Raw genomic sequence first — 22,296 nt, forward strand, 5'->3', positions numbered from 1 at the left:
CTACTTGAGGAAAGTTAGCGAGAAAGTAATGATTATGTTAGGATATAAACAAGTTTTATACCAGAATTTTTGTACATTTTGTGGTAGTGTAAGTTTATAGGATTTGGGGTCAATTCATACCTTGTATAAAGCTGATTACTGCTAGTGCTTCGGGGAAGACCCCCTACATAAGGAAGAGAAGGTATCGGCAAATAAGGATGAATAAAGTCCTTTGGAAGCTGTGTGTGAACTTTTTAATCTGATGTTTTTCTATGTCATGTCTTGCTCATTTCTTAATACTTCAGATCTCATGTTTGTACTAATTTAAATTATTTGGTTTTGTAATTTCACTTTTACTTAGAAATAAATGTGTTGATCTATTCGTGTTCCTCTAGTTGGCCATCATGAATCAACAAAGCGTAATAAAGTGATATAAAATAATTTGGGTAAACTTGGGCAAACAAAATGTTGGGTATCATTAAAAAGGGTATCGCGACCAGGACGAAGGAAGTCATCCTGCCACTGTATCGCGCAACGGTGCGACCGCACCTGGAGTACTGTGTTCAGTACTGGTCACCGTACCTCAAGAAGGACATGGCAGTACTTGAGAAAGTCCAGAGAAGAGCAACTAAGCTAATAAAGGTCATGGAGGACCTCTCATATACTGACAGGCTGAAAAAGCTAGGGCTTTTCTCCCTGGAAAAGCGGAGGCTTAGAGGAGACATGATAGAAACCTTCAAGATCATGAAAGGTATAGAAAAAATAGACAGGGACAGATTTTTCAAATTAAGGGGGACCATAAGTACAAGGGGGCACTCGGAGAAATTGAAAGGGGAGAGGTTTAGAACAAACGCCAGGAAGTTCTTCTTCACACAGAGGGTGGTGGATACATGGAATGCGCTGCCGGAGGATGTGATAAGCAGAAGCACGCTACAGGGGTTCAAAGAAGCTTTGGATAGGTACTGGGAGGACAAAGGGATAGAAGGGTATAGATAAGAATAGAGGTAGATTATAGGGATAGGTTTAAATGGTAAGCTATAAAATTAGTCAGGGACCACTGCTCAGGCAATGGGCCTGATGGGCCGCCGCGGGTGCGGACCGCTGGGCGGGATGGACCTATGGTCTACCTCAGCGGAGGCAACTCTTATGTTCTTATGTTGTGTTCTTATTGGCTGGAGGCAGGCAGCATAAGAATAACTGTATTAGATCAGACCAATATCTTGTTTCCACAGTGGCCAATTCAGGTCACAAGTGCCTGGCAGACGTGCCCGGCAAATAGTAGCAAGATTCCAGAATCCCAAACAGTAGCAAGTTTCCATGCAAACAATCTCTTAATAGCAGACTATGGACTTTTCCTCCAGGAACTTGTCCAAACCTTTTTTAAACCCAGATACACTAACTGCTGTTACCACGGTGTATGTGTATGTGATATTATATAGTTAGTAACACTTCTATTCCCTTCCATTACACGATAGGCAGAGAATGACTGACACCCCATCCTCTAGGTCAGGGGTCTCCAAAGTACGGCTCGCGGGCCGCTTCCAAGCCTGTGATATGATTTTATCCAGCCCGCAGAAGAATTGTGCGGAAATGCACTAACTAGACTAATTTTCCAATGAGAATCCACAAAAAAAAAAATTAAACCCAAGGGGGGTTGATAGATTTCAAATGCATTAATTAAAATTGTGTTCAAAATATACTGATATTCCATTTTAGGTTAATATTAATATTATTCACAACTCTGAATCGTAATTGTATACTTTGCAGTAGTTCTTCCTCCTTGTTCTGCCTCGATCGACAGTGTCAGTTTGCGGCGTTATGGCAGCTCTGGCGCTGCGACTCGTCTTTAAATTAAATCTGGAAGTTCGTTACTAGTCGCTACGGTTACTTGTCCATGAGAATACTTGCAGTGGTGCAGTGAAAATAGGAGAATTTGCTGGTAGTCTTGTTGTCATTAATACATGATAATTTAATCTCACATAACTCTGTAATTCATTTATAAAATTTTCTGCTTTCAATAAAACTCACGGCTAGAGTTATTCATATTTTTTTTTTTTTACTAAGACCTGCTGAAAAGTGCTGAAGAACCCAATGTGGCCCTCGTGGCGAAAAGTTTGGAGACCCCTGGTCTAGGTCAGTGGTTCCCAACCCTGTCCTGGAGGAACACCAGGCCAATTGGGTTTTCAGGCTAGCCCTAATGAATATGCATGAAGCAAATTTGCATGCCTATCACTTCCATCATATGCAAATCTCTCTCATGCATATTCATTAGGGCTAGCCTGAAAACCCGATTGCCCTGGTGTTCCTCCAGGACAGGGTTGGGAATCACTGGTCTAGGTGACGGGGTGTCAGTCAGTCTCTGCCTAGCTGTTGTTTTCACCAGATTCATGGACCAGAGCTTATTTCTTTCAGGATTTCTTCGATGCTTCAATGTCCCTTGAGCTGCTATGTTTGAGGCTGGGGGGGGGTTAATACTGTGAGCACCCCTTTTTTTGCTTTAAAAATATTAGAAATTGTAGGCATTAATAGTCACTCAGAATAGCCATTGAGGGACAGATTCTATAAATGGCACCTAACTTACCCTCCCCACCCCCGACCTTTTACTCAGCTGTGGTAGAGGTTTCTACCGCAGCCTGGAGTGTAAATGCTCCAACGCTTATAGGAATTCTATCAGTGCTGGAGCAGCGTCAGAACATTTAATGCTCTGGGCTGTGGCAGAAAACTCTACCACAGCTTAGTAAAGGGGGAGGGGCTAATTGGCAAAATACCCTTAACAGCCTCAAAAATTGGGGCAAAAAATTTAATTGGGTGATAGACGCCCATCCGATTCTATAAACCAGGGGTAGGGAACTCCGGTCCTCGAGAGCCATAATCCAGTCGGGTTTTCAGGATTTCCCCAATGAATATGCATTGAAGCAGTGCATGCAAATGGATCTCATGCATATTCATTGGGGAAATCCTGAAAACCCGACTGGAATATGGCTCTCGAGGACCGGAGTTCTCTACCCCTGGTCTAATGCCTAGGTGAGTGTGTCTGTGGGTGGCGTGTGACTTAGGGGCCGCTAAGTGCAATTCTCCAAAAGCGTAGGTGTCTGAAATGTAGACCTTTAAAACTCTCACCTACCTTTTTGGCGATTCTGTAAATGGCGCCCAAGTGTGATTTAGGCATCGTTTACACTTCCGGGGTCGAGTTCCTTCGAGAGCAAAAGGGGCAGTCTTGCGCATGCCAAGGCGGCAATGAACCTCAGTCTGGGTCTGTGACACGTGATTTCGGTCTCTCTAATTTACTGCTAATATAAGAACAAAAGAATGGCCTTACTGGGTCAGACCAAAGGGCCATCAAGCCCAGGACCCTGCTCTCACGGTGGCTTTAGGGAAGTGTCCCACAAACTTTTCCGGCTGGCGGCACACTAAATGCAGTGCCCTGGCCGGAAGGCACCCAGAAGCTGACGCCATGACGTCACATGCATGCGTGATATCATCGTGTCAGCATCCGCGCCGTGACCCCGTAGTTACAGGGATCTGGGAGGTGCAGGGAGAAGAGGAGAGATGCCGGCCAGGAGGAGAGTCCACGCCAGCTGACTTCCTACAGGACGTGCCTCTCGCCGTGAGAGGCACGTCCTTGTAGGCAGGCAGCTGGCGTGGATGACTCTCCTCCTCACCAGAAATCTCGCGGCACACCAGAAATCTCAGGAGGCACACAGTTTGCGATACACTGGTTTAGGGGAAGATAAGAAAAGAGGTAGCATATCTTTCAACACCACCAAAGGTCAGCTCGGTCTCAAACTACAAAATCGTATTGTACAGGGACTAGGGTTACCAGAAGTCCGGCGTTACACAGACATGTCAGGGTTTTGAAAAGCTTCCCAACATAATCGCTTCGGGAACGGGCATCCGTGAATGCGTGGACACAACGTGTTGGGAAGGGACATCCATGCTTGCGTGAACGCAACACGGTGATGTCATGCGCATGTGGGTGTGATGTCATTGCGTTGTGTTGGCGCATGCGCGGATGCTGTCTCGGGATTGGGGGCAGGACAAAGGCAGAACTGGGCGGTCCTGGGGGCGTGACCATGGGTCCGTTTTTTCCAAAGGAAAATCTGGTAATCCTAACAGGGACAGAAGGAGAGTACGATAAAGGCCTCTATTGACTTCAGCAGAGTGAAAATATCTTCTGAGGTATAAATAGGAGAGGTCTGTTACAAGAAGTCATTTCCTGGTGGATTATTTCAGTCTCAAATAAAAATAGTGGCCTCTTTTTTAAAAAAAATTTAATGTAAAAAAGCATCTTAACCATATTTTTGTTGTATGCACTTTTAGCAAATCCTAGAGCTAAAGGACCTGGATTGGCCACCGTGAGAACGAGCTACTGGGCTAGATGGCCATTGGTCTGACCTAGTATGGCTATTCATATGCTCTTATATGTGCCAAGTATAGGATAATCAAGCCATTGTGACATCACTGCTGAGGTTGGCTCTGAGGCATTATGACATCACAATCTCAGCTCTGGAAAGTTGCTCTCATTGGGGTTCCGGAATCTTGCTAATCTTTGAGATGCTGTAATGTTGCTACTCCTTGGGTTTTGGCCAGGTACTAGGGAGCTGGATTGGCCACCGTGAGAACGGGCTACTGGACTTGATGGACCATTGGTCTGTCCCAGTAAGGCTAGTCTTATGTTCTTAACAGGAAAAGTACAATCAGTTACATAGCTCCACAAACAAGTAATCCAGGGTCCGTGTTTCTTATAATTCCTGGACTCTGAGCAAAATAGAATTCAGGGGCTGATCAATGAACACGAATCCACAAGAACAAACAGATTCCTATTTTTTCTACATTTCTGCCGTGTAAAGGAGATCCTTGTGAAACTCAATCTCTCTAAATGAAGCATTGGCTGTTTCTCTCCAGCTGTTAAACGCATTGTTGTGGGCTAATTAATATGAACATTGTACTATTGGGTCGGGCAACCTATGACAGCTGTCTTGCCACGTGCAAAACCAGCCTCCCAGGGCCACTGGCTGCAATTTACAGCAATAATGAGAAGCTTTAATGTATGTTTTTAAGAACGAGATGTGGACAAATGACATATCTGATATGGTATGTAAAAGGGGTTCAGGCATTACAAACCTCCTCTCACAGCAGCAGAAGCATCTTGGGCTGATATTTCTGTCTCTGGAATAATTTCATAGAGGGACCCTCTCTGGCTGAATCCACGTACTGTCTATATACCTATTTTCCTGCCTGGATAAGTCTTAAATGGGGCTTTATTTTTTTTTTTTTTGGGGGGGGGTGAAAAACAGTACTCTTCTCCCTCTGTATTCGCTGTGATAGGGGATTAACAGAACCGCAAATACTGAAAAACCGCAAATAACTTTTTCATATGTTATTCGCTGTTTTCTATTATAAACCATCGTGAATATGGTGAAACCGCGAATAACCTGGTGGAGACCTGGCCTGTTCCTGAAGGAGAGGCAAAACACGGTGAAGAAAGTGCCGGGAATCGGTGATTTTCTCTGTAAACAATTGGAATCAGCGATTTCTCTATGCAAGCTGATGTAATTTGGGGGGAGGAGCCAGCAAGCTAAAAAACACGAATAATTGAAACCGCGAATGCTGAAACTGTGACTACGGAGGGACAAGTGTACTACTTTATGGCAGGTCAGGGTCAGGGGAAAATGAAAACAGCGAAGGAGACTTTGGTGTTCAGCGCCTTTTATTACGTATCAAGACTCGACACGATCGTGTTTCGGCCCCAAATGGACTGTTACGTCGGGTCTCTGAGCCACCTTTTTCTGCTTCACAATATTGGCTTCTGATTGTCTTAGAAGAACATTACACTTGTCTTCGCTTTGACGCCAGACTTCTGAGGCCCATGTGGGGCCGAAACACAATCGTGTCGAGTCTTGATACATAATAAAAGGCATTGAACACCAGAGTCTCCTTCGCTGTTTTGTTTAACACTTTCCAAGCATTGGGGAGTTGGCATTTCCTGTTTTCCTGGGTCAGGGTCGGGGCCAGTATTCACTGAGAAGCTGTAGGCAGGAGGTGTCAAGGCACACTTCCAACTCTTAACTCCCACTCACTGCTGTCAGATATCTAGACCCACTGTATCATTTTCTCTACCATAATCTCCCCAATCCCGAAATGTCCTGTCTAAATAAGATTGTAAGCTCTTCTGAGCAGGGACCTTCTATTGTATGTTAAAATGTCAGGTACCTAGACCCACTGTATCATTTCCTCTACCATAATCTCCCCAACCCCAAAATGTCCTGTCTAAATTAGATTGTAAGCTCTTCTGAGCAGGGACCGTCTATCGTATGTTAAAATATCAGATATCAAGACCCACTGTATCATTTCCTCTACTGTAATCTTCCCAACCCTGTAATGTCCTGTCTAAATTAGATTGTAAGCTCTTCTGAGCAGGGACTATTTATCGTATGTTAAAATGTCAGATACCTAAACCCACTGTATCATGATCGTAAAATCCGGACCTATGGCCCTGTCCCAGGCCCGCCCTATTTTGCCTAAGTCCTGCCCCATTCTGCCCCAGCCCCAACCTCTTCTCGTGCCCAGAGCCAAGTCAGAAGGGCATCTCCGCATGCGCAGACATGATGACGTCACATGCATGCGTGCATGAGAGTGACATCACCGCGCTGCATCCGCGTATGCGCAGTGAGGAGTAGTGGCTCGTGGCCAGTAGGGGGTGATGTTTATGGGACGGTAATGGAATGGACGTCAGGATATGATAGTGCAGTATTAAGTGCTGGTTTTTTGTATGATTCTGGGTAACTCTAGTTAGATACAAGCATATGTGTTAGTTAAGGCCACGCCCAATAGAAGTGTATGAAAAACGGGTGAAGAAAAATCTGAATATGGATGCAGTCAAAGCCAGAAAAACACACTACAGATTAATATAAGGGAAAGAATAATATTCTTTTTATGTACTTTGCTATTAGGCCAAATCATGAAGGAAACCAGGATATACAGGGACTCCATTTTGGGTTCTTGTGTCTTTGGAATCCATTTTGTGTTCAGTTTTTTCAAAGTCTTTGTTTAGGCTTCCTAGCATCGTGGTGTTAATTGATACCAGATGTGCCTAAGGCTGGCTAGGATTAAGTATCCCAAACTAAGATATAACATGCATTAAATATGAATTAAATATAAGTGAACCAAGTTATGAATGTATGGAATGCTTGGGCCCAAGCAAGTGCTGAATGTGTGGTATGAATGGATGTGTAGTACTTAAAATGAAATGGTTAAGTTAGAATCAGAGATCTGATTCTGTAGCAGTCTCTAGCAGGGAAAGGGGGAGACAGCCCCTCCTTTTCCTCCAGGATAAGGCTTCTGTGTGAAACTGTCAGTTCAGAGAGCCCTCTTTTCCTTTAAGAATGACAGACAAGCTGAGAACATTTCAGCACATTTGCAGATTTCTCTTAATATACTTTTTTGGATATGTTATAAAATGTAAATGTATATTTCTATGAGCTCAGACATATGTAACTTGCTAACCTGTTAAACCAACTGGATTAATTGAATACTAATATAATCATTACTTACCCTTCATTTTTCCTTCTAGCTTTGCCAGTCCTGCAGCATGCAGATTGATGCCATTTTTTTGGTTCCTTTCAATCATTCAGGGATGAGACCTGTATTTCTCTCTATTTCATCAGTCCATTAGCCCAGATGAAAATAAAGTGAACCATTTACTGGTGTAGTTCCCTGCATCTCCACCCCCCCAACTCCCCCCCCCCCCCTGGCTCCAGGGCTACCATCTGTTCATAGCAAAGCTCTCTCCCTCTCTTTCCTGAAACCAATATTCATCAATCATGGTCAAAACGTAGCTAGCACTGCCAGACTGAGCGTATGACGAGCTACCCAGTTCGTTAATTGGAACCACTATATTGATTTACTAGTGTTTAAGCCCGTTACATTAACGGGTGCTAGAATAGATGTGGAAAGTTTTAGCACAATGGGGCGCTGAGGCCATTCTTTCTTTCTCTTTCTTTGCTTCTGCTCCCCCTATCCAGCAGTAGCCTTTCTTCCTTCCTTTTACCTCCCCCCTGTGCAACAGCAACATTTCTCATCCCTCCCTTTCCCTGGTCTTCCTTCTCCCTCCTTCACTCTGTCTCCCCAAAAGGGTGCTGCAGCAGAATTCCCTCCACGGTCTCACACAGCCATCGGTAGCATTTCTCATTCTCTCCCCGCTCCCCCCCCAGGGTCTCACACAGCCGTCAGCAGTGCAGCATTCAGAACTCGCTGCTCCTGCTTGCTTCGGGCCTTTGTCGCCGCCGGGTCCCACCCACTTTCTGTTTCCGCGAAGGCAGGACCCGGCAGTGAGGAAGGGCCGAAGCAAACAGAAGCAGTGAGTTGAAGCCTCCCTCCCTGCCCTATCTTCCGCCAATGCTGCCCTAGCCAGAAAGCGACTTCGCCCGTACTCCAGGGCTCTAACGCTGTGCTTGACAGCTTCTCTTCTCCTCCCTCCCCCTCTCCGGTTTCGGAGGAACAGGGTCGGGAAGCCGGCACGCACAGCATAGTCTGAAGTCAGCCGGCATTGGAGATCAGGAAATCAGCTGAGGCAGGCACTGCGCATGCGCAGGCACGGCACCAGGGATCATGGACCCACCAAGTTTGAAGTGCGCATGCGCGCTAAGGGTTTTATTATTATTAATAATACACAAGTCAGGTGGCTGCCACACGTGCAACTTTAATCATAAATAATCATTTATCTTTGATTTAGCAAATAAACGTGGCTAATTTCATGCCCTCTTTCTAATTCCCATTTCTTAAGGCCTGATCAACTGCTTCCACCTCAAGCCCTGCGATTTAGACTTAAAACCTGCGATTCTGGCCTAACGTCCGCACTCTCAACCTTAAAACCTGCGATCTCAACTTGAACCCCCTCTTTCACTAAGATGCGCTAAACGGCTAGCGTGCACTAAACGCTAATGCGTCCATAGACTAACATGCACGAGTTAGCGTTTAGCGTGTGCTAAATAGATTAGCGCACCTTAGTCAAAGAGGGCAAAAATGATCTGGCTCGACAGCCGTAGGTCTCTCACCTGCTGCGTCCCGGACGATCGGCTCTGGCGGGGACCGCTGGTTGTGGCGCTAACACATTTCTTCTTAGTTGCATCCACTCTTTTTTTTTTTTTTTTGCAACCACCTAGAACCGAAAGCCATTCGCGGTATATAAATGAAGATTTTGGGCTCTTTTTACGAAGGTGTGCTTGCGCCTGCGGCATTTTAGCGCACGCTATTCCGCACGTTAAGGCCCTAACGCGCCTTCGTAAAAGGAGCCCTTTATGTTATGTTATGTTATAAATTAGAGAATGACACGGTGACAAAATTCATCACCGTTCCCGTCCCCACGGATAACCGCGGGAAATAATCCCATGTCATTTTCTAGTGTCTATTTCAACCTCGGTCCTTCTTCAAAGCAAAGCTTGCGGGTCAGTGGTTGTGGCCATTCATACTCTGATTCTTATGTGAGCCAAGGATAATGAAGCCATTGTGACATCACTGATGTGATTGGCTCTTAGGCACTGGTGGAATGAGGCATTATGACATCACAATATCTGCTCTGGATACCAGAGACTGTCATTCTGTAGTGTCTGTTTCAACCTTGGTCCTTCTACACCAGCATTCTTCAAAGCAAAGCTTGCGGGTCAGTGGTTGTGGCCATTCATACTCTGATTCTTATGGGAGCCAAGGATAATGAAGCCATTGTGACATCACTGATGTGATTGGCTCTTAGGCACTGGTGGAATGAGGCATTATGACATCACAATATCTGCTCTGGATACCAGAGACTGTCATTCTGTAGTGTCTGTTTCAACCTCGGTCCTTCTACACCAGCATTCTTCAAAGCAAAGCTTGCGGGTCAGTGGTTGTGGCCATTCATACTCTGATTCTTATGGGAGCCAAGGATAATGAAGCCATTGTGACATCACTGATGTGATTGGCTCTTAGGCACTGGTGGAATGAGGCATTATGACATCACAATATCTGCTCTGGATACCAGAGACTGTCATTCTGTAGTGTCTGTTTCAACCTTGGTCCTTCTACACCAGCATTCTTCAAAGCAAAGCTTGCGGGTCAGTGGTTGTGGCCATTCATACTCTGATTCTTATGGGAGCCAAGGATAATGAAGCCATTGTGACATCACTGATGTGATTGGTTCTTAGGCACTGGTGGAATGAGGCATTATGACATCACAATATCTGCTCTGGATACCAGAGACTGTCATTCTGTAGTGTCTGTTTCAACCTCGGTCCTTCTACACCAGCATTCTTCAAAGCAAAGCTTGAGGGTCAGTAGTTGTGCCCAATTATACTCTGATTCTTTCCTCTCTCCTTAAAGAATGACATGAAGATGGTTTCCCGCGGTTATCCGCAGGGACGGGAACGGTGATGAATTTTGTCACCGTGTCATTCTCTATTATAAATAGAAGAAATAAATAAACCTACATCACAGCTTCAAAAATATATATAACATATTCATTAATTAAATAGCGCTCAGACCCATAACCTATTAATGTTCATGTGAAGTGAACCAAACATAGGCTGCCATCAGACCATCATAACACCAATGATGTCTGTCTCACCACAATCAAAATCATGTTTATAAGCTGAATAGCAATAAAATCCACTTATGTGCTGGCGGTGGCTAGAATGGGCTGGTCACAAAACTTATGTATGAAAGTGCCAGTGCAACACCATTAAAAACTGGAGCCGTGAAACAAAAGTCTTCCCCCCCCCCCCAAGTTTCGCGACAGAGGGCTTCCTCAAGAGGGGAAACTCTAAAATACAAAAATAGCCCAAACAAATCAAATCACATAATAATAATAATAACAGATTATATACCGCAATACCGTGAAGTTCTATGCGCTTTACAAAGATTAAGCAAACATTGTCATTCATCTTATAACATATCACTTTTAAATACTATTAGCCCTTTATAAATATCTTTCTACGGCTCCAACTACACAGCCTATCACATGAACATTAAAAGGTTGTGGGTCTGAACACTATTTAATTATTGAATACGAGCCGATGCCCCGGCGTTGCACGGGTATTTAATTATAGCAATAACACTGTAAATGGATTCAAATAAAGATACTTTATAGTGGTGAATGAAATTATTTTTTTACAGCTTTATAAAAAGTACAATATTCAAATTATAATGTGAAATATTTGACAAAATGAATACAATACAACTAACACAAAACTTGATTATAAACAACATTTTTAGTTTCACCTCCAGGAGCAAGAACATATAAATTCTTGGGTGAAGAGACCCCCAGAACATATCACCCCAGGTAGTGAGGGATCTGCATACCAAGTTTCGTTCAAATCGGGCAAGCCGTTTTTGCGTTGGCAGCTTTTTACATTTTTTCCATTGACATGAATGGGTGAAATCTGATTTTCTGTTTGTAGCTCCGCCCACATGTGCAGGTGGGCCGTGAGACCCCCAGAACATATCACCCCAGGTAGTGAGGGATCTGCATACCAAGTTTCGTTCAAATCGGGCAAGCCGTTTTTGCGTTGGCAGCTTTTTACATTTTTTCCATTGACATGAATGGGTGAAATCTGATTTTCTGTTTGTAGCTCCGCCCACGTGTGCAGGTGGGCCGTGAGACCCCCAGAACATATCACCCCAGGTAGTGAGGGATCTGCATACCAAGTTTCGTTCAAATCGGGCAAGCTGTTTTTGCGTGATCGCGGCACATACACACACACATACCTCCGATTTTATATATATAGATAGAATCATAGAAACATGACGGCAGATAAAGGCCAAATGGCCCATCCAGTCTGCCCATCCACAGTAACCATTATCTTTTTCTCTCTCTGAGAAATCCCACGTGCCTCTCCCAGGCCCTCTTGAAATCAGACACATTCTCTGATTCCACCACCTCTTCAGGGAGTCTGTTCCATACATCTATCACCTTTTCCGTAAAAAAAGTATTTCCTCAGATGACTCCGGAGCCTATCACCTCTTAACTTCATCCTATGCCCTCTCGTTGCAGAGTTTCCTTTCAAATGAAAGAGACTCGGCTCATGCGCATTTACATGACGTAGGTATTTAAACGTCTCTATCATATTTCCCCTCTCCCGCCTTTCCTCCAAAGTATATAGAGTGAGATCTTTAAGTCTGTCCACATACGTCTTATGATGAAGACCACACACCATTTCAGTAGCCTTCCTCTGGACCGACTCCATCCTTTTTATATCTTTTCGAAGGTGCAGCCTCCAGAATTGTACACAATATTCTAAATGAGGTCTCAGCAAAGTCTTATACAGGGGCATCAATACCTCCTTTTCCGCCATACCTCTCCCTATGCAATCTAGCATCCTTCTAGCTTTCGCTCTCACCTTTTCAACCTGTTTGGCCACCTTAAGATCATCACATACAATCCCACCCAAGTCCCACTCTTCCTTCGTGCACATAAGTTATTCACCCCTAAACTGTACCGTTCCCTCATTTTTTTGCAGCGCATTTCTTAGCATTAAATTTTAGCTGCCAAAGTTCAGACCATTCTTCAAGCTTTGCCAGGTCTTTCTTCATGTTATTCACACCATCTGGCGGGTCTACTCTATTGCAGATTTTGGAATCATCCGCAAAGAGGCAAATCTTACCCGACAACCCTTCAGCAATATCGTTTATAAAAATGTTAAAAAGAACAGGCCCAAGAACAGACCCTTGAGGCACACCACTGGTGACATCGCTTTCCTCAGTTCTTAATTTTTCTACTCTACTTTTATAATTACTTTTAAACTTTCTTACCCTCCATTTGTATTTTCCTTGTATGTATTCTTTACTATACTTGTTGTAGTTCACCCTACTTTCCATATGTATTAGTAATATTGGTACGTCAGGTCCGTTTGTGTTGGTTGTAGTTAATAATTAAGACCCTCTTTTTAATTGTAAATCGCTTTGAATTAATGATATTGTGATTCATCAAAATTTTAATAAAACTTGAAACTTGATCTCCATTGATCGCTACCCTCTGTTGCCTTCCATTCAACCAGTTCCTGACCCAGCCCGTCACTTTATTTATCAGACCGTGTGGAACATTGTCAAAGGCTTCGCTAAAATCTAAAACTTAACACACATCCTCTATTCCAATTCTCTGGTCACCCAGTCAAAGAAATTGATCAGATTTGTCTGACAAGACCTACCTCTAGTGAATCCATGTTGCCTCTGGACCTGTAATCCACAGGATTCCAGAACCATTCTCTGTTTTAAAAACATTTCCATTAATTTGCTTACCACCGAAGTCAGGCTTACCGGCCTGTAATTCCCTACTTCTTCCTTACTTTCACTTTTGTGGAGAGGGACCACATCTGCCCTTCTCCAGTCCTCCGGTACCACTCCTGACTCTACAGACTCATTGAAAAGGTCAGTCAGCGGAGCCACCAGAACTTCCCTAAGTTCCTTCAGCACCCTCGGATGTACACCATCCAGCCCCATCGCTTTATCTTCCTTTATTCTAGCTAGCTCCTCACAAACACAACCCTCTGACAATCGATCAGGGTCTATTTACTCCTCCATCCCTATTCACATTTGTCTTCTGCGGTTCTGCTCACGGCGATTCAGCCGTGAACACAGAACAGAAGTATTTGTTAAACAATTCAGCCTTTTCTTTATCAGCTTCTACATATTCCTCCCCTTCACCTTTGAGTCTCACAATGACACTGTTGCACTTCTTCCTATCACTAATAAATCTAAAAAATGTCTTCTCTCCCCGTTTTACCATGTCAGCTATTTTTTCTTCCATATGCATCTTTGCTTTCCTGACTACACGACCAGCTTCTCTTAACTTTTCCAGATATTTTTTGCCTGGCTTCCTCTTTCTGTGATCTTTTGTAGTTTATGAAAGCTAACCTCTTATTCCTTATGTTATATATATTTATGAAGCTGTGATGTAGGTTTATTTATTTGAATTAGTATCACAGATTATTATGTAATTACTCCCTCATTTATATTGTTGTACATAGAAGAAAGCCTTAATGTTGGGTCTTGATTATAAAGGCTAATAATACAAAATCGAATCTCGTTAGAACCACTTTGAAACGATACAACTGAGTTGGTCTCTTCATCTTTTCCCACCAGTTGTGCTTAGGTGTAGGAGTTGAGAGTGTGGTCCTGATTCTGTAAACAGCGCTTAACTCCTAGACACAGTTGAGTGCAATTGTCCGTCATCCATTAGGTGTCATTTATAGAATCATGCCAGCAGGCGTTGAAACCTTAGTTGCACTCACATTGGGACCGGGGTTTTCTTGGTCTACATCAGGGCGCCTAAGTCAAAGCACACTCAAAGTTCGCCCCAAAATCCACCCAGAATCTGCCCCTAACCACACTTACTTGCTGGTAGGTGTCTTGAAGTAGACACTTAGCTCAAAGTGGTAGGCACCTACTGGCTAATTAATTTTGTAAATAGTATTTTTAACGGCACTTTCAATTATCAGCAACGATAATGCCAATTAAAAAAATGAATTGGGAGTGTGTGGCACAATGGTTAGAGCTACAGACTCAGCACCCTGAGGTCATGGGTTCAAATCCCATGCTGCTCCTTGTGACCCTGGGCAAGTTACTTAATCCCCCCATTGCCCTAGGAGCCCACCGAGATAGATAGGGAAAAATGCTTGTGTACCTGAATTAATTCATGTAAACTGTTCTAAGCTCCCCTGGGAGAATAGTATAGAAAACTGAGTAAATAAATAGTGTGAAGAGTTTCAGCCTCTGATAACCAGAGCTGGTATTGTGATGTCATAATGCCTCATTCCACCAATAAGAGCCAACCTCATCAGTGATGTCACAGTGGCTTGATTGTCCTTTACTTGGCTCACTTTTACTACATTTTGGTTTCTAGAGTGGCGCAATGGTTAAAGCTACAGCCTCAGCCCCCTGAGGTTGTGGGTTCAAACCCACGCTGCTCCTTGTGACCCTGGGCAAGTCACTTAATCCCCCCATTGTCCCAGGTAGAGTGTGAGCCCACAGGGAAAGACAGGGGAAAACGCTTAAGTACCTGAATGTACACCACTTAAGCTATAAGTGATATATAAACACTAAAATGAATAAATAAAATAATTCTATATTGGCACCTGGGTGCCAAGATTCCATTTTAGAACACTAACGTAAGATGACATCGACACACCTACAATGAGGCACCCACTTACACAAAGCATAAGTGGGCACACTTAAAATGCGGCATTATACATGTAACCTACACTATTCTATTTTGGTTCTGCCCACGGGCCTCCCCTGTGAATAGAAACACAGAAAATGATGGCCGATAAAGGCCATATGGCCCGTCCAGTCTGCCCCTCCACATCGTCTGCGATCTCTATCTCCTCCTAAGAGATCCCACATGCCTGTCCCATGCTTTCTTGAATCCACCGGGAGGTCATTTCACACATTCAGCACGCTTTCCGTGAAGAAGATTACTTTTGAGTCCATTCCCCTTCAACTTCGTCTTACGCCTCTCGTTCCAGAGCTTTCTTTCAGTCGAAAGACACCCGCTGCCTAATCTCCTTCGACTTCTCCATTTTTGTACTTATTATTAATCTTTTGTAAACCACATTGAACTATTTCGTTATGCGTGGTATATGCAGTCTAGAAATTGATTCATTGTATTGTATAAATCCATCCCAAGGCCCCTGCTCCATACTGGGGCTACTGAAGCCCCCACAGCACCCACTGAGCTGGCGCTTATGCCGTGGCATAATGAAAACAAATACAAAAGAAAGCAGAAAAATACTGTAATAACCAAACTCTCTTCTACTTGTCATCAGAAACAAAACAGGTACGTACGTGTATCGCAAACACTAATACAGGGACGCTACAACAAGTGTCCTGAGAAACAGACCTTTCCTAATGCGGATAAGTCTTTTATGTGTTAATCTTTGCAATTTCAATGGATTTACTTGCATTGCAGAGAGCACCGATGTACAGGCAGTCCTCGGGTTAAGAAAGGGTCCCGTTTTTTAAACCGTTCTTAAGTTGAATTTGTATGTAACTCGGATCCTAGTATTCTTCCCACCTTCTCCATCTCCTTGAGGCCCCTCCTGCATCCCTTCCCATCCATCCCACTGTTCTCTCTCCACCACCATATCCAACGTTAATCCCTGTCATCTCTCTTCCCCATGCATCTCTACCTCACTCCTCTCCCACCAACATGTCCAATAATTCTCTCTCCCTCCCTATGTCCAACAATGCTCCTCTTTCTTCATCTCCCCCATGTGCACCATCTCTTTCCCTCTCACGCAGACACCCAATTCTCCCTTTCTATTCCCTCCCCCACCTCAGCATCTCTTTTCCTCACTCCCTCCATTCTTCCATCCTATGACTCATGCTCCCCTTCCTCCCTCCATTCTGTTCCCCCAAGTTCATGCCCCCTCCCTCCTTCCTTCCATCCTTTGTCCGAAGTTTGTATTCCTTCCCAAGTCCCAATGTGCCCCTTTCCCTCCCTCCCGACTTCCAACGCACCCATCTCTCTCCCTCCCTTCATTCTGTGCCCCAAGTAAGTGCCTCCATCCGGTGGGTGTTTACCTTCTGTTGGCCAGCACCCTCCTCCTTCCAGCTGCAGTCATTTCTCTGCGCGGGTGATGGCTCCTATGCGCGTCCCATGGTTGAGCCGGAAGCCTTCCCTCTGACATCAGAGGGAGAGGGGCATGTTGGGACATTGAAGGAAGAACAGGGCTCCCCGTTTGTAAGTGCGAGCCCAATGTAAGTCGGTTGTACGTAAAAGGGGGTTATTACTTATGCCATAACGTACCAATTTCTACATTCAGGACAGGGTTAATTCCTGGCTTGCAATCGTGGTTTCTCTCTCTCTCCCCTGCCTGACTGCACACACATGGCTGAGTGTATTTATTCATGTGATTTCCGAGACCCCATTCATCACGCTAACAGATCTGCTTGCTCAGCAGTCCCCAGGGGCTACCACTTACTCTTCCTTCAAGGAGCAGGCCGTTAATAATTTATACAAAGAAGCCACTCAATGGTGGTGGGTTGTAAGAGAGAGCTTTCATTTTGATCCCTATTCTGTTTGCTGAACAGCATAATATTCATTCCATGTGGGGGTGGGGGGGGGGTGTTCAGAGGTCACCTTTATACAATGTTCATCGAACGAACGTTTGGGAGAATGCGTCGGGGTGGAAATTCATAGGAACCGGTTCGCAGAGGCAGCGGCTCTTCTCTACATGTTCAACTGGGATTCGCAAATAACATAAGGTGGCACTAAGCACTAGGTTGGCATCAATTTTTTTTTGGGGGGGGTAACGTATATAGAATCAGACCCATAGAGGGAAATTCTGTAAGGGCCGCCTCAAGTTAGGCATTGGCAGGAGCCTAAATCGTGTCTTGTTTTAATTTGGCTTTACGTGGAGTGATAATTGATTGTGCCGTTAAAAAAAACACAATTAAAAAAATATTAAGGCAGCGCTAAGAGCCTCCTGGGACTGGTGGCTAACACCAGGATACCTAGCAGTGCTTAGTGATGCCGCTCGCCTAAGTAGGCGTGTTTAGGGGTGGAGTAAGCCTTCGGCGTCGCTAAGCGCCACTTAGAACAATTCTACGATGAGCCTAGGCGCCTTTAAAACCCCGGCCTACATTGCCAGCGCCTCAGCTCGTCATTAGGCGCTGGTAGCCGAGATGCTCATAGTCGCGCCCGACTGTGATTGACGCCTGGCAGATGGCGTTTTTCTAGGCATCTGCCGTTTCAGGCGCCACGTGCACTGTAGAGTCAGCCCCTTGGTGTCCAATATTCAGCCAACGCCGATCAGCGTCTTTCTTACCACCACCCGCGTCATATCTGGAAATTCAAAGCTGGGTCATATCTGGGCTCTGGCACTGAATTTTCAGGTGGACAGAACTGGCAATATTTGATGCTTAACTGGCTAGGAAGAACTGCGTAAAGATAGGACTGTTGAGTTAGGCAGTTGTCGTAGCCAGTTGAGTGCTGATCGGCAGGAGGGATGTCCACTCTGTCCTTCCTAAGACCCCCGACACTCCCACCCTCCATGATTGGCAGAAGGTACGCCCACTCCCTCCTGCCTAAGACACCTGTCACCACCCCCACATCTACTTGGCAGGAGAAATGCCCCCTGCCTCCTGCCGCTGGGCCACCCTCGATCTCCCAAACCCCCAACACCCCAACATCCTACCTGACACCCCTTGACATCCCACCTGACATTCCAACACCCCACCGACAACCCAACACCCCATCCAGTACCCCCGGCAGTTTGTCCGAGTTTTGAAAAGCTTCTAAGAAATCACTTCGGGCAGGAAGGCATCCATGCATGGATGCTCTCCTGCCTGATGAGAGCAGGCGGTGGGGGGCGGGGCTAGGGCAGGATTGAGGGGGCGGGACTGGGACATAACAGGGCGGGGATGGGTAGAACTGGGCGGGCCTGGGGGCAGGTCCAAACGGAAAATCTGGTAACCCTAGTTAGGCCAACAGAAAATGTTGACAGCTAGCAATGCAAGGCCGGACTGGCAGAAAATAGGAACATTTTGCTTGAATTGAAGGCCTGCAAGAGTGGCCATGCGTGTGTTTCATGTGCACATGTGTCCCGTGTCTAACAGCTGTGCCGAGCAACCAAGTCTAAATTTCTTAATAACCGATGATCAATTTCTGTCATAGGTTGGTTTGCCTTGATATCAGGTAATTGAAATCAATGTACTGTGGCATTTCTAAATGAAACTAGTAATTAAATATATCAGAGTTAATTGATCTTAGATTATTGTCACTTCAGCTTTTTGCCTTCATACCATCAACTTTCATGTCTCTTAATTCATTTGTGCTATTAATCTGATTAATCTGGTTATATGACATATTCACAGATATGCCTCCGTTTTTTTTCGATTGAAATAAAGAGGTGCAAGCAACTTGAACACGCATTGAAACAAAACTCTGAGCAATGCACTAAGAAGACAATTTTCAAAACAATATCTGTGTGCAAAATGATGTTTGAAAGTGGTTCATTCCAACTAGTTTGTGCGGTGCAAGCAGGAGTGGATTGAACAGAGGCAATCGTCATTTGCAAGTATGCTTTTTAAAATAAAAATATTTGTGATCCTGCTTATTGTAAACATGTACAGCTAGTGAAATGGTCTGGTGCCCATGTTCGAGGTTATATGTAGAAATAAAACAAAAATATAAAGGAAAAAAAAATATTTTTTATTGAATGCTAAAGACAAGGAAAACTAGACTAGAAAGGAAACTCTGGAATGAGAGGGCACAGGATGAGGCTAAGAGGTGACAGGCTCAGGAGTAAGCTAAGGAAATACTTTGATAGATGCGTGGAACAGTCTCCCAGAAGAGGTGGTGGAAACAGAAACTGTGTCTGAATTCAAGAGGGCCTGGAATAGGCATGTGGGATCTCTTAGAAAGAGGAAAAGATAGTGGTTACTGCAGATGGGCAGCTCTATGACCTCACAATGCAGGTGCACAGAGCCTTAGCCTATAGGAAGAGGAGATGCAAATGTTAAGAGCCTTAGCCAATAGGGAGAGAAGGAAACAGTGGATGCTGCAGATGGGAGACTGGATGGGCCCATTTGGCCTTTATCTGCCATCATGTTTCTATGTTTCTATAACTATAAAGCTCTATGACCTCACAATGCAGGTGTAAAGAGCCTTAGCCAATAGGAAGAGGAGATGCAAATGTTAAGAGCCTTAGCCAATAGGGAAAGGAGGAGATAGTGGATGCTGCAGATGGGTCATTTAGCTTTTATCTGCCATCATGTTTCTATAACCATAAAGCTCTATGACATCAAAATGCAGGTGTAAAGAGCCTTAGCCTATAGGAAGAGGAGATGCAAATGTTAAGAGCCTTAGCCAATAGGGAGAGGGAAAATATGAAAAGAGACATTCAAATACCTATGTAATGTAAATGCACATGAGTTGAGTCTTTCATTTGAAAGGAAACTCTGCATTGAGAGGGCATTGGATGAAGTTACGAGGTGATGGGCTCCAAAGTATACTGAGAAAATACTTTGTTGCAGAAAGGGTGGTAGATGCGTGGAACAGACTCCCGGAAGAGGTGGTGGAGACAGAGAGTGTGTCTGAATTCAAAAGGGCCTGGGATAGGCACGTGGGATCTCTCGGAGAGAGAAAGAGATAATGGTTACTGCGGATGGGCAGACTGGATGGGCTATTTGGCCTTTATTTGCTGTCATGTTTCTATGGACTAGATTCACTAAGCAAACCAATTGTGTACCGATCGGATTGCGAGCCCTTTGCGACCCAATTTCCCTCTGACCCAATTCACTAACCTGTGTGGCGATCCGATTCCGATCTGTGCATGCAAATGAGGGAAATGGCATGCAAAACAGGCAGGGACACGAGTCCCTAGACAAAAATCTTGAGCACCGACTGGGCCGGCCAATCAACAAGAGGCAACTGCTGGGGACCAGTCGTTCACCTCCTTTCTGACTCTCCTGCCAGTCCTGCAGCCCTAAAACAAACCCGCTCTCTGCTAAAACCTGCACTCTGCCTCCCCCGGATCTCCTGCTCTCTGCCACGACCTGCCCTCCTCAGCCCTGACTCACCTGCCCTTCCCCGTAGTGCGAGCCCGTGGTTTTAACCCGCAAGTTCATAGCGGGTTAAAACCATGGGCTCGCAAAGTAAAAAAAGAAAAAACCTCTGCCGGGCACGCACAGACCATCTACAGTCAAGGAAGATGGGCTGCGCATTATCAAGGAGCGCTCTCCAGCGATCCCTGCGGTCGGTGTGGGAGGGGGGCGTACTTCTGATCGCCCCCATTTGCATGCTGGCCCTTCGTGAATTCATCGGCCTGCTGTGGATTGGCCACGGATCGGGCACGATCGGGCAGGTTAGTTAATGTAGTCCTACGAATTGTAATACCATTTTTCCCATTCATTTTTCATATATGCAAACACAATATAATCTTATTAACAACACATAATGGTTAACCACAAAATTAAATTATACAAAGCACACTGTATGCTTCTCACCATTCATAGGGCTAGATATTTGCACGTGTTCCGCAAAACGGCCAAACTCGGATTTGGATGCCATATTGAAAATGCCCTCCTAAAAGTAATTGCCTTTCAGCCCAGCTAATCCATGTGCCCAGTCATAAAATTACCCCCCACATCCCTTAAGATGCAAGTTGAGTGGCTACAACGATGGTGCCGGGAAATTAACTTCGGATTCCTGAATCACGGAGAGACACTACAGGGACCAGACGGACTCCATCTGACCAACAGAGGCAAGAACGTCTTCGGACACCGACTAGCCCACCTACTTCGAAGGGCTTTAAACTAGGTAAGTCGGGGGTGGGTACCCACTTTTACACCGGAGCAGTAAGTAACAATCCTGATGTGGCGAACCAAAACTCCGATTCTAAGTCTAAGGTAAGTACCCTTACTACAAAAGAATCGCTAGGGGACACTTTAACTCAAATGGGTTGCTCTCTACATGAGCTTAATAAACAAAAAGAGTGGAGAGCTATGTATGTTAACGCGCGCAGCCTAGGGAATAAATTTCTAGAACTGGAAACAGAAATAGTTAATGCAGACCTAGACGTAGTAGCGATTTCCGAAACATGGTTCACAGACTCTCACGGGTGGGATATAACTATACCAGGATACTACCTGATTCGCCAAGACAGAGAGGGTAAGTTAGGAGGAGGGGTAGCACTTTACATCAAAGAAAACATCAAAACAACCAGGATCACGGATGTCAAGTATACTGGGGAATCCATCTGGGTAAACCTGGCCAGAGGCGGAGAAAAATGCCTGTACCTTGGTGTGGTGTATAGACCTCCAAGACAATCGGAGCTCAAGGACACTGAATTAATTGAAGACATTGAGAATATCACCTTACGGGGGGACGTTGTTCTGTTGGGGGACTTCAACATGCCTGATATAGACTGGAACACACTCTCAGCGACAACTTCTGATAGCAGGAGGATATTGACATCCATGAAGGGAGTACGGCTCAAACAATTGGTACTAGAGCCCACTAGAGCCCAGGCCATCCTGGACCTGGTACTTACGAATGGGGAAAGTGTCTCAGAGATCTCGGTGGGAGAACCGCTAGCCACCAGTGACCATAACATGGTATGGTTTAACCTTAGGAAAGGCTTTCCTAGATCACAAACAAAAACAAGGGTACTCAACTTCCGGGGCACTGACTTCGCACACATGGCAGACTTCGTCCATCAGATGCTTCAGGTTCAAGAAGTAACGGATAATGTGGAGATTACGTGGTCAACCTTGAAATCGACCCTTCATGAGGCAACTATCCGCTACATAAAATCAGTAACTAAACAACAAAGAAGAAAGAAA

This window comes from Geotrypetes seraphini, chromosome 6 (genome assembly GCF_902459505.1).
Source record: "Geotrypetes seraphini chromosome 6, aGeoSer1.1, whole genome shotgun sequence".
In the NCBI taxonomy this organism is placed as follows: Eukaryota; Metazoa; Chordata; class Amphibia; order Gymnophiona; family Dermophiidae; genus Geotrypetes; species Geotrypetes seraphini.